This window comes from Eretmochelys imbricata, chromosome 3 (assembly GCF_965152235.1).
Source record: "Eretmochelys imbricata isolate rEreImb1 chromosome 3, rEreImb1.hap1, whole genome shotgun sequence".
In the NCBI taxonomy this organism is placed as follows: domain Eukaryota; kingdom Metazoa; phylum Chordata; order Testudines; family Cheloniidae; genus Eretmochelys; species Eretmochelys imbricata.
In genome coordinates, this window is record NC_135574.1 from 192,146,806 (window position 1) to 192,160,388 (window position 13,583).

General features: G+C 42.5%; 1 protein-coding gene across 2 annotated transcripts in view; it reads left to right on the forward strand.

The window, feature by feature from the left end:
• The window catches only part of PCSK2 (proprotein convertase subtilisin/kexin type 2), a 195,296-nt gene that overhangs the window by 102,660 nt on the left and 79,053 nt on the right, over positions 1-13,583 (forward strand). The window lies entirely within an intron of this gene.

A 13,583-nucleotide genomic window follows, 5' to 3' on the forward strand; every position in this document is an offset into this window, starting at 1 on the left:
ACTGTGTACAGTGTAAAATGATTGTTTCTTCAAACTCACCTCTGCTTTACCTCTGTTGTCATGGGCTCTTATCTCTTAGTATTTTAGACGCTGTTCTCATTGTCCTGTCATCTTTGACATTACTGCTCTCTGTCTACCTGCTTCTGCTGGTGCCCTCAGTTGCCACTCTCTGCGTGTTATGCTTTTTTTACATTGAAACTGATTGCTATGGTTAGGCCATTTGTTATGCAATGGGGCTCAAAGAAGCGTAACACTGATGGGGCTTTTGAAGCACTTAGGTAGCCAGTATTGCCTCTTTCTTAAAACCACATGCACAATAGGTGGGGCTCTCATTGCATATCAAGGTGAGAGGGTGTACCACTTTCTGGAACATTTTTTGAAACATCTTTTTGCCATGCATACTTCCCCCCCCTCCATTCCACATAAGGGATTGATTCCATGGTCTTTGTTATAGGACTATGTAACAAGAGGTGGTGGTGGAGCCTGGAGGGCCAGTTGGCCTAGTGGCTAGAGTACCTGGCTTCCTGCCCCTGCTTCTGTGGTTGAGGTGCCTCAGTCTTTAAGGCAGGGGGAGTAGGGGGACCTGTTCCCTCCCACTCCATCAGGTCATAGCCCAGGGCCCTGTGTATGTCACCCCTGAGTAGGGGACCTCCCAGCAGGGAGTCTATGTTCAATGCCCTGGGCTACTTCCTACTATTGCCCCTTTAGGTTGAGGCAAGGCCCCTACAGTCCAAGCTCCTGTGGTGGCTTGTCTCTTAGTAGTGCCTCCTTGTGGGCCCTGGATAACATCTTGATGTAGTCCCAGATTCCTCGGGGCAGGGCAGCTGTAAGTTTGGCGGGATCAGAACCCCCACAAGGTCTCCATGCTTCAGTCACCAAGGTTCCTCTCAGGCCAGGTGCTCCTAGGTCTCATTCTCCATCTCCTTTGGCCAAAAAGACACTACTTGGGTCCCTGGTGGCTGTCTTGGCCAGCAGGCTAGCGATTCTTTCCTCAGGTAGGGCGGCAGCTAGCTCCTGCCTCTTCGCCTGTCATCCCTGAACTGAGCCAGGCTCCCTCCTTTTCTCTCCTCTCCAAACCTGGCATGGGCTGTAGGTATAATGGGGCGGAGCTAGCTGAAACCAAATGCTCTCCTTAACCCCTTCTATGCTGGTGGGTGGTTCCTCTGCTTCACCACAGGATGTCTCTGGTATTTTCTCAATCCATTGGACAGGACAACTACTGCCATTATAATGTATGCCAATTTTTATGTATGGAATATGTGAGACAGTTCAGTATCACAGTTTTCTTTTGATACTAAGGGTGAAATTCATCACAGTGCAGAGGCCAGGCACCAAGGCTCATGCATTGCTTAAGTCTCATTTAAACTATATTTTGTAGGTTTAAACAGGATTTAAGTGGTGCATAGACCTTGTGCAGGCTCTCTACACTGGGATGCAATTCACAATAAAGGAATATACAAAACCATGCAATGCACTGTGCCTATCACATGGTCCTGGGTAATCTTTAGCTATACAATAGGCTCATTGATGTCATCTCTGTTTCATATTAATGAAAGCTTGCTGTGAAAGATAAGCACAGCTTATAACCTTGTCATGTCTAGCTCTATGGCTGACCACAGATATAATGTGGAGAAGGGTAATTCAGTTTCACAGAGGATATTGGAATTTCAGAATCTAGTTCCATTCTGATTTGGGACAAAACCCAAAGATTTCAGTCCCCTGTGAAAGGGAATGGAGCCCTGACTCAGGCCTGGCAGGCTGAAGAGCATCTGGGAGCCTAAAAGCCTCAGCTAAGCTGGGGGCCAGATGGGCTGCTGAGGAGCCAGGTTGATGAGCTGCCACGTAGGATTCCATCAGACCCTGGTCTCTGTTCTGTGAGAACTTTGATAAAATTGAACCATCTTTGTGCAATGTTTTGATTTGGATTAGTTGGCGGTCTCCAATGTAAAATCGACCAGCTCTTATCAGCTGTTCTAAATCATCCAGTGTATAGCTTTGCTGAACAATCTCAACATGTCCTTGGCATTTTCTCCATCCATTGGACAGGACAACTACTGCCATTCTTGTCAATTGACTTGTGGTTTAATGTTGGAAGGTGTGGTTACAAATTTTATGAATTTGGGAATCCTGAAAGCAAAATTGCAAATAGATTTGATTTCCAAGCGTGATTAAAAAGAACAAGGAAAGCCAGGCTTGATGGTTAAAGAGATGTTACACAGATACACTGGCACAAAAATGATAGGGGAGATGATGATACATTTATTCTTACATGGGATTCTTTTCAGCCAGCTATTTTTAAAACCGTTTCAAAATCCTCTAGTGCAATTTAAGAGAACAACAAGCACACAGAAAGGGTGAAATTCTGGATCCACTGAAGTCAATAGCAAAGTTCCCACTGACTTCAATGGAGCCAGGATTTCACCCGGACTGTGTAGAAGAGGGAGGCATCCATGAATGACAATGCACTTGGAAAATAGCCAAAGAATGTAAAGTGCAGGGGTGGTCAGTTTCACACCTTATTAATCTACTTAATGACTTGATTGCAGTTATTAAATCCTGTGTTTTAACTACAATATGCTTATCCCAAATGAGTGACTAAGCCAGAAGTTTATTTAAATTGAAACAAATAAAGTACACTACACAAAGATGACCTTTATATGTGTGTCTTTTTACATCTAGAGCCAAGAGAATAGCATATGTTATTACTACCTTTAACATATCATTTATCCAGCAGTAATAGTGTGGGCAAAACATGAAAGATGACTCGGTCTCTAAAAAGCTTATGCTTTGAATAGAGACACAAGGTGGTTGAGGTAGTATCTTTTATTGGACCAACTTCTGTTGGTGCAAGAGACAAGCTTTTGAGCTTCCACAGAGCTCTTCTTCAGGTCTGGGAAACATGCAGAGCGTCACAGCTAAATACAAGGTGGAAGATTGTTTAGCGTAAGTAGTTAACACATATTTCAAGGGACCTTCCACCTTGAACTGGTAAATGAATATTGTCAGGCTTTGGAGCAGTGTGTTTTAAGACTGTATTTGAAATGCAGAGAGGATTCTCGATTCATCTGGAAAAGGAGGGGGTCCCAGGAGTGAGGAGCAACATGAGAGCAGGCGCAAGCATAAGAATGTGAAAAGGGACCAAGTGGAAGTGTTAAAAAGGGAACATGGTCAGAAGAAAGGAAGCATGGGGGAGCAGGGGAGACGTGAGAGCTAGGGAAAATGGAACCAGAATAGTAGGCTACAGCGGAGCTGTGCAGCGCCTTCAAACTGGCTGCTCTTGATGTGGAATGTAAGCAGCAGCCAGTAAGGTCAGCAGGAGAGTGACATTGTCCAAGCAGAAGGTGAGGAAGATGATTTTGGCAGTGACATCTTTGATGGACTGCAGGGAACAAGCTGGGAAGCCAGAGAGAGAGAGAAAATAGGTCAGCGTAAGATAAGGGATTTGTTTATAGGGATGGAGAGGAAAGGGTGGCATTTAGAAATGCTATAGAGGAAAAAAGAAAAGGAGTATTTGTGGCACCTTAGAGACTAACCAATTTATTTGAGCATAAGCTTTCGTGAGCTACAGCTCACTTCATCAGATGTAGAGGAAAAACAATACTAAGTGACAGGCTCAATAAGGGAGAGGAAAGGAGGAGATGAAAGTGACATTGACATGAGTAACAGAGAGAAGAGGACTTTCCAGCAGTGATGGAGAAAGGAACAAGAGGGGAGCAGAGGGCAGGAGGGACAAACAGGAAAGGTCGTGGTCCCTGTCTGACAAGATCACCCTCTAAAACACCAACACAAACTTGATCTACCTAATACAAGAGCCTAAAAACATGAGGAATAAATTGAAATAAGCCATTGTGTTTCAAATATTGCAGTGCTTCCACAGAAAATGCTATCCATACAATCAAGGCAAGGACAGTCTATATAGCTGGTCCTAGATTCAGTATGAATTAGCTGGAAATATAGGATGGGGCACAGTAATATCCTGATCCACACTAATCATAATTGAGCCAACAAAAAGCCATTTTAAAATGTCATCATCTGGGGCAAACATGTTACTTATGCAGAGAATTGTTTTTGCTTGAGTGAGCTGTAATTTGAAGCAGGTATCAAAGATTTGGTTTCAGCTGGATCTAACACCAGACCTAGATCTAAAAATGAGATTAAATCACAGTGCTGGGACTGGATCCCTCACATCACCAAGCTCACACAAGACCTGTAGTCACCTGTTTGAGAGACGTGAGAGTTCTCGCAAACAGGACCTCAGAGTTTTGTGACATTTGCAGAGTAGGGAGGCTCTTTATTCATCCAAAGCATCTATGACTCACCAGGATACATAGCCTGACATCTAGTGTTTTATTCTACTGCCCATCAGCATAGCACGTGAGCACCTCCTACCTAAAATTGACAGCAATAGTTTCCACTGGATTTCGTGGAGTCTCTGGCATGTCTCCTTTTTCAGGGTAAATTGTGCTGCTTCTTTTTTAAAACAGGTTTGTTAATTTCCTTTGTTGTATGCTTGATTGGGATTTATGGGGTAGAAGGGAGTGTCATTCTTATGGTGGAAAGACCTTTTAGAAGAGGTAGGTTTAGCATTGTTCCTAAAGACAGTCAGACTCTGAATTCACCTGATTTGCTCCAGAAGTGGAAATCCCCTCCCTTGTTCCCCTCTCCCCCAACCCACTGTAATCATCTATAAACTTTCAATATTGAGTGGCAAGGAAATTCAGTGAAAAGACAACTGAGCTGTTAAATATTGGAGAGTAATGCTGATGCCATGTTGTATAAAGTAAAGAATGATCTCATCCTCTTATCCTAAACTATATTGGGCCAGATCTTCAGCTGGTGTAAATTGACCTTGCTCCATTGCCTTCCCTGAAATTCAATATAGGTATGACAATTTACACCAGTTAAAGATTTTCCCTTAGTTTGTGTGACAGACAGAGTAATTAGCCCAAGGCTGGGTACAGTGCTTCTGTCATACTGACAGAGAGTGGGAGTGAGGTTTGCCCAATTAAAAATTCACATCATAACCCTTCAAGACAAGTAATTGAATGTTTTTGACATCTCTCCATGTTATGGGCATTGTAAGAAAAGCCTTTGAGAACTGCTTTAAAAAGTGAACTCTCTCAGCTGTTTCCAAGCCACTTGAGGTCGGAGTATAATAGGTTGTCAAAGGAGAATTAGGACAGAAATCTTTTTCTCCTATGGAGACCATACAGCAATACATTTCTTATTAACATGTCACCTAGCCTGTTACATCACGGGCTTTGTTTTAGCCTTATAAAGTATGGGCTCTTGAGTAAGCCATCCCATGATCGGAGTGCTGTTAGCCTGACATTTACAAGAGCAGCAGAATGACATGAGTGAGAATTAGCTTCTAGCAAAACATTACTATTGAACATTTTTACTAATGATATTGGTTGACATTTTAAAACTTGGGTGCCTAAAGTTGGGGGGGGTCTATATTTAGGCCCCTAAATAAAAGTAGCCTGGTTTCCAAAGGCTCTAAAATACCTGCAGCTTCTATTTTCATGAATAAGAATCATGGGGTTTCAGCACAGTGCAAAGGGACATTAAAGATGCCCTTAATAGGCAGCTGGGGATGCCCTTGACATGGGAGAATCCTGAGGTGGCATAGAACTAGTTGTCATAGTATTGTGCCACCCCCTCATTGCTACATGTGGTGTCCTGGAAGCATGATGGGGTTTAGACAGAACCCATGGGGTCTCTACAAGCTGGTGTTCTGAGTTATGCTTGGGGCCAAGCTGACCTCAGCTGGCCTAGGGATCAGAGGACTGCAGGGGTGTCTTAAAACCACCTCCTCAGCTGTGCTGAATGAGCTCTGGTGCAGATGAGGATGCGGCCCAAGTGCAACTAAGTGTAGCCATTCCGGATGGGATACTCTGCCTAATTTTGGACTTGCACACAAGTTTTACTTTGGTTTAACTCCCTGATTTTATAGGAGTTACTCCTGATTTATACTGGTGTAATTAAGTTCAGAATTTCATGCCTATAGTGAAAAGGCTACGGTTATGGATATTATAACTAGATGGCCCACACAATGGCCCAGATGCTATAAAGAATTCATAACCTCTATTTCTATGGCGGCAGGATTATAAATATTTAAATCAGTCCATGCATATTTTATGTGAACTTTAAGTTTAAATAACCTTTGTGTCTATCCTCCATAATATTTTGGTTTTATATTTAACTGAATTCATAACGTTTAGCTTGACATTAAGGGGCACAATTACAATTGTGTTCCCAATGTTACTGGGTGCTTCATCATTCCACAAAAGGGAATTTCAGAGGTTTAAAATGAAGGTGAAATAAGACATTTAGCAGCTTTGAAGTCTGACATGTTATGAAAATATTCCCTATGGCAAAAGAAGCATCCAACATTCTACAGTGGAAATCCTGTCTTACAAAAGGAGCAAATTTGGGCTTCTGTTAGATTTTAAATAATATTTGTCTGCAACAACTCCCCCTAAAAAGCAGAATTCACAGTAAATATTTGTTCATATTAAGTGCCCCCAACCCACATGGTTCCTCAGCTGTGCTGTCCCTATCATTATTATGCTTTCTGTTTCTAGTCAGTTTCACAACAGGGTAGCGCGCGCGCGCGAGAAGTGAGAGCTGGGGTTGATCATAGTAGGAACTGTGAGAATGTGCCATGATATTACCAGAAAAAAAAAAGTATGGTTCATCTCTGAGCAAGCACTGTCAACAACCGGAAGTTTTTTTAAATATCAATTTATTCTAATAAAAAAATCAAGTACATCTGTAAAAGATATCAAGTACACAATAAAAAATGACAGGTTTCAGAGTAACAGCCGTGTTAGTCTGTCTTCGCAAAAAGAAAAGGAGTACTTGTGGCACCTTAGAGACTAACCAATTTATTTGAGCATGAGCTTTCGTGAGCATCCGATGAAGTGAGCTGTAGCTCACGAAAGCTCATGCTCAAATAAATTGGTTAGTCTCTAAGGTGCCACAAATAAAAAAATGACAAATACAGTTTAAAATAAAAATTATGGTGAATGTTCCAAATAGGGTAGGAAAAAAGACTTAATGGCAGTAAGTTGTCCAATCCATTCCCTTGGAAATGGGCTTATGAATGAAAAAGCAACATTTATTAAATCCTAACTCTAATGCAGAAGGTTCTATATATTTGATGGAAATGTGGAAAGATAGTGGGGACACAGTGATGTGATACCTTTACGAATCTCCTTGAGAGAATTTTGTTTTTCCATGAGTTTCAAGAGTTGCTGTAAAAATGCTCATTCAGAACTGGCTGCTTATGGTTGACAAGCTGGTGTAAATGGGTTTTGGGTTCCCAATCCACAGTTTGAGAACCACTGGCTAAACAAGCCAAGCTCTTTGAGTTTCCTCTCTAAAGGAGAATTTTCCATTCCTCTGATCATCCTAGTAGCCCTTCTGTGCATATGTTCCAGTTTGAATTAATCTCTCTTAAACATGGGAGGCTAGAGTTGCCCGCAGTAGTCCATATGAGGTCTCACCAGTGCCTTGTATAATGGTACTACCACTTCCTTATCTCTACTGGAAATACTTTGCCTGATGCAACTTAGGATTGTATTAGCCTTTTTCACTGCCACGTCACATTGGTGGCTCATAGTCCTTTGATCAGCCAGTACACCCAGGTCTCTCTCTTCCTCTATTGCTTCCAATTGATAAGTCTCCAGTTTGTTGTTGGTGGTGGTTCCTAAATGCATGATCTTTCACTTTGCACTATTAAATTTCATCCAGTTTCTATTATTCTAGTTTACAAGCTTGTCCAGATCTTTTTGTAGGATATGCTGGTCTTCCTCCCTATTGGGAGTACCTCCCAACTTTGTGTCATCCACAGATTTTATTAGCACACACCCCTTTTTGTGCCAAGATCATTAATTAAAAAGTTAAATAAGATTGCTCCCAAAACTGATCCCTGAGGAACTCCACTAGTAACCTCCTTGCAGCCTGACCGTTCTCCTTTCAGTATTACCCATTGTAATGTCCTCTTCTCATGTGGAATTGGATCAAGTGCCTTACTGAAAGCTAGGTAGATTAGATTGACTGCATTTCCTTTTGTCTTAAAAAAAAAAAAAGTTATCTTCTCAAAGAAAGTTCAGGTTGATCTGGCACAATCTACCTCTTGTAAAACCATGTTATATTTTATCCCAGTTTCCCCTATGTCCTTAGCTACTTTCTCTTTCAAAATTCATTACAAGATCAAACTAGATCAAAGGTCAGTAATTTCCCAGATCACTTTATTTCTTTTTTAAAAATAGGTACTATATTAGCAGTTCTCCGGTCATATGTATGACCCCTGAGTTAACAGAGTCATTAAAATCTTTGCTATTAGGCTTCCAAGTTCATGTGCCAGTTTCTTTAATAATCTTGGATGGCAATTATCCAGGCCGCCCAATTTAGTCCCATTAAGCTATTTGAGTTTGCCTTCCACCTTGCATGTGGTAATTTCTACTTCCATATCCTTATTTCCATTAGCCACCATGAAACAACCCCTAAGCTCCTCATTGCTCTTATTAAAAACTGAGGCAAAGTATTCATTTAGATGTTGGGCCAAATCTCTTCCCCATCCTCAGTACTTAGTGGTCCCACTTCTTCTTCCCTTATTTATGTATGGTTATAGAACCTCTCACTATTGGTTTTAATTTCCTTCGCAAGATCCAACTCTGCTTGGCTTTTGGCAGTTCTCACTTTTTCCCCACACTTTCTGATCTCCAAGAGGTAACTTTCCCTGCTGATTCATCTTCTGTTTCTTTTGGTTAATAACCTGTTCAAGATGCTTGCTCATCCAGTCTGGTCTGCAACCCTTCCCTACAAATTTCTCCCCCTTCTTTGTGATGAAGGCTTCAGGTACCTCCTGCAACTTGGATTCAAAATAATTCCAAGCCTCCTCCACATTCAGATTCTTGAGTTCCTCAGTCCAGTCCACTTGCCTAACTAATTGCATTAATTTTTTAAAGTTTTGAAGTCAGGGACTCGAGTTCCAGAGCTATTTTTGTTTATCCTTACATTTTAAACTGAATTAGCTCATGATCACTCGAACCAAGTCTGTCCCCCACAACCAGTTCTCCTATGAGGTCCTCACTATTCACCAAATCTAAAATGGCATCACTTTGTGTTGGTTTGGTGACTATTTGATGAAGAAATCAGTCAGCTATCACATCCAGGAATATCTGAGCCTTACCATTATTTGTAGCACTTGTCCTCCAGGCTATATCTGAGAAATTAAAGTTTCCTATAATCACACAATTCCCAGTAGTATTTATTTCATTTAAAATATTAGAGAAGTCTCTATCCATATCCAAATGGGATCCTGGGGGTCGGTAGCATACCCCAAGCACTATTCCCATTCTTTGCTCTGGGCCAGGCTACATGTCCCATAATGCACTACATCATGTAACTCCCAGGAATGATCTCACAGCTCAGTCCAAGGCAAATCCACATTCCCTTATGTGACTTCAGGGAGTCCAGCCCATAGGAGAGAATGTCTTATAGGAGTTGTAGTTCTGATTCACAATGTGCTGATAGGAAACTGCATCTTAATATGATGTTGAACTAATTTTAAATAAAATGTTCTGGGTTGCTTCAAAAAAAATGAAATATTCCAATTCAGGTCAAACTGACGCAAACTATTTCATTCTGATTTTCCCCAAAGGAAAAATCAAACATTCGTAGGGAAAAATCCAAAATTTCTATTTACCAGAAACTGCATTTTCTATTGGAAAATCATTCCAAGGGAAATCTCCTGACCAATGCTAGTCTGGATAAAAGCATAAATGCACAACGTCCAGAGTGGGAGAAAGATAGGAAGAGGCCCTGGGCTGGATAGAAGAGAGTGAAGTGAGAGTGAAAGATGAAGATGGGAGCAGAGAGGTGAGCAAGCAGTAAGTTGTATGGGGCCTTGCAAGCTAAGCCATGGAGGTGAAGTGTGATGTGTGATGAAGAAAAGCCAGTGAAGGGAGTTGGACATGGTCAGAGGAGAGACCCAGAAAGATGATTTTTACAGCTGCATTTTGAACTCCATGAAAAGGAGGAGATGTGAGAGTCATTTAGGCCCAGACCTTATAATAGCTGAGAAGAGAAACAATCAGGGCCTAGACAATGGGTTTGACTGTGGGGATAGGGAGGAATGGTGGGGGCTTTAAAGATACCTTATGCAGCATCCTTTTCTTTCAGATACACAATGCTTTTAAATATCCTGGCAGAAAATGCTCAAGCAACAATGTACGAAACACGCAGTGTCTTTGTGTATTACTAAAGCACCTGCCCCAGTTCTGTCCTGTGCAGAGGGCTGCTCCTCTGCCAGGAGCAAACACTTCTGAGACAGGATTGCTACAAGTGCTTCCCTATAAGGTTGATTACTGCAATGGTATTCTCCATTAGAGTTTGAAAGCCCTTACATACTCATGGAGAGCAGCGTCCTGCTGTTCCTATACTGTACAGGCTACCTTTCTGGTGCAGCTGGATATAATGGGTATAGCTACTTGCTCTCTAGAAGTCAGGGAGTTACGGCAAAGCTGGAATTTTCCATTCTGCAGAGACTATCGATGATGTAGTATCCATCTTTTCTTCCAAGTATTGGAAACCCTGCAGAGGCTCTGCCTTCAGGGAATTATTTTTGCCACTACGAGAACCCTTAATTATGAACTGATCATTAAAATATGAAGCATAAGGTATTCCATGGTTTACCTTTAGTTCAGACCATATACACAGAGTTAGTGATTTTCAGGCACAAGATAAATGATCTCCTCGGAAGAATGAAGATAAACAGCTCTCATACATGGCAGAATGAAATCAGGAGGGCCAAATCGCACCTGGAGCTGCAGCTAGCAAGAGATGTCAAGAGTCACAAGAAGGGTTTCTTCAGGTATGTTGGCAACAAGAAGAAAGCCAAGGAAAGTGTGGGCCCCTTACTGAATGAGGGAGGCAACCTAGTGACAGAGGATGTGGAAAAAGCTAATGTACTCAATGCTTTTTTTGCCTCTGTCTTCACTAACAAGGACAGCTCCCAGACTGCTGCGCTGGGCATCACAACATGGGGAGTAGATGGCCAGCCCTCTGTGGAGAAAGAGGTGGTTAGGGACTATTTAGAAAAGCTGGACATGCACAAGTCCATGGGGCCGGACGAGTTGCATCCGAGAGTGCTAAAGGAATTGGCGGCTGTGATTGCAGAGCGATTGGCCATTATCTTTGAAAACTCGTGGCGAATGGGGGAAGTCCCAGATGACTGGAAAAAAGCTAATGTAGTGCCAATCTTTAAAAAAGGGAAGGAGGAGGATCCTGGGAACTACAGGCCAGTCAGCCTCACCTCAGTCACCAGAAAAATCACGGAGCAGGTCCTCAAGGAATCAATCCTGAAGCACTTACATGAGAGGAAAGTGATCAGGAACAGTCAGCATGGATTCACCAAGGGAAGATCATGCCTGACTAATCTAATCGCCTTCTATGATGAGATTACTGGTTCTGTGGATGAAGGGAAAGCAGTGGATGCATTGTTTCTTGACTTTAGCAAAGCTTTTGACACGGTCTCCCCCAGTATTCTTGTCAGCAAGTTAAAGTATGGGCTGGATGAATGCACTATAAGGTGGGTAGAAAGTTGGCTAGATTGTCAGGCTCAACGGGTAGTGATCAATGGCTCCATGTCTAGTTGGCAGCCGGTGTCAAGAGGAGTGACCCAGGGGTCGGTCCTGGGACCGGTTTTGTTCAATATCTTCATAAATGATCTGGAGGATGGTGTGGATTGCACTCTCAGCAAATTTGCGGATGATACTAAACTGGGAGGAGTGGTAGATACGCTGGAGGGCAGGGATAGGATACAGAGGGACCTAGACAAATTGGAGGGTTGGGCCAAAAGAAATCTGATGAGGTTCAATAAGGATAAGTGCAGGGTCCTGCACTTAGGACGGCGAGCAGATCGAGGGACGTGATCGTCCCCCTCTATTCGACATTGGTGAGGCCTCATCTGGAGTACTGTGTCCAGTTTTGGGCCCCACACTACAAGAAGGATGTGGATAAATTGGAGAGAGTCCAGCGAAGGGCAACAAAAATGATTAGGGGTCTGGAACACATGACTTATGAGGAGAGGCTGAGGGAACTGGGATTGTTTAGTCTGCAGAAGAGAAGAATGTGGAGGATTTGATAGCTGCTTTCAACTACCTGAGAGGTGGTTCCAGAGAGGATGGTTCTAGACTATTCTCAGTGGTAGAAGAGGACAGGACAAGGAGTAATGGTCTCAAGTTGCAGTGGGGGAGGTTTAGGTTAGATATTAGGAAAAACTTTTTCACTAGGAGGGTGATGAAAACTGGAATGCGTTACCTAGGGAGGTGGTAGAATCTCCTTTCTTAGAAGTTTTTAAGGTCAGGCTTGACAAAGCCCTGGCTGGGATGATTTAATTGGGGATTGGTCCTGCTTTGAGCAGGGGGTTGGACTAGATGACCTCCTGAGGTCCCTTCCAACCCTGATATTCTATGATTCTAGTGTATTAAAAGAGAAAAACAAAGGAGAATAGCAGCTGTTGGTTTTGTGTTCACGAATTTCAGTAAATTCTTTGAGAGAAAAGGCCTGTGTGAGAGCAGAGGAATTTGGAGATAAGAGGACAGGAAGATTGAGAGAAACCGGTTATCATTTATCACACTGGTTTTGGTTCTAGTGCAAGTATTCCAGGCCCAGATCCTCAACTGGTATATACTGGCACAGATTCATTACCCAATTTACACTAGCTACGGAACTGACCACTCACTAAGAGTGGTGTAAATGACATCAGAATCTGGCCAAGAGAGTTTGACCTGCTCCTGCTTTGGCACTGTCAAGTTTCCTCCCCCACTCTGAACTCTAGGGTACAGATATGGGGACCTGCATGAAAACCTCCTAAGCTTACTTTTACCAGCTTAGGTTAAAACTTCCCCAAGGTACAAATTAATTTTATCCTTTGTCCTTGGAATATCCACTGCCGCCACCAAACTCTAACTGGGTTTACTGGGAAACGTAGTTTGGACACGTCTTTCCCCCCAAAATCCTCCCAACCTTGCACCCCACTTCCTGGGAAAGGTTTGGTAAAAACCCTCACCAATTTGCATAGGTGACCACAGACCCAAACCCTTGGATCTGAGAACAATGAAAAAGCATTCAGTTTTCTTACAAGAAGACTTTTAATAGAAATAGAAGTAAAGGAATCACCCCTGTAAAATCAGGATGGTAGATACCTTACAGGGTAATTAGATACAAAACAGAGAATCCCTCTAGGCAAAACCTTAAGTTACAAAAAAAGACACACAGACAGAAATAGTCATTCTATTCAGCACAGTTCTTTTCTCAGCCATTTAAGGAAATCATAATCTAACACATACCTAGCTAGATTACTTACTAAAAGTTCTAAGACTCCATTCCTGGTCTATCCCTGGCAAAAGCAGCATACTGACAGACGCAGACCCTTTGTTTCTCTCCCTCCTCCCAGCTTTTGAAAGTATCTTGTCTCCTCATTGGTCATTTTGGTCAGGTGCCAGCGAGGTTACTTTTAGCTTCTTAAACCTTTACAGGTGAGAGGATTTTTCCTCTGACCAGGAGGG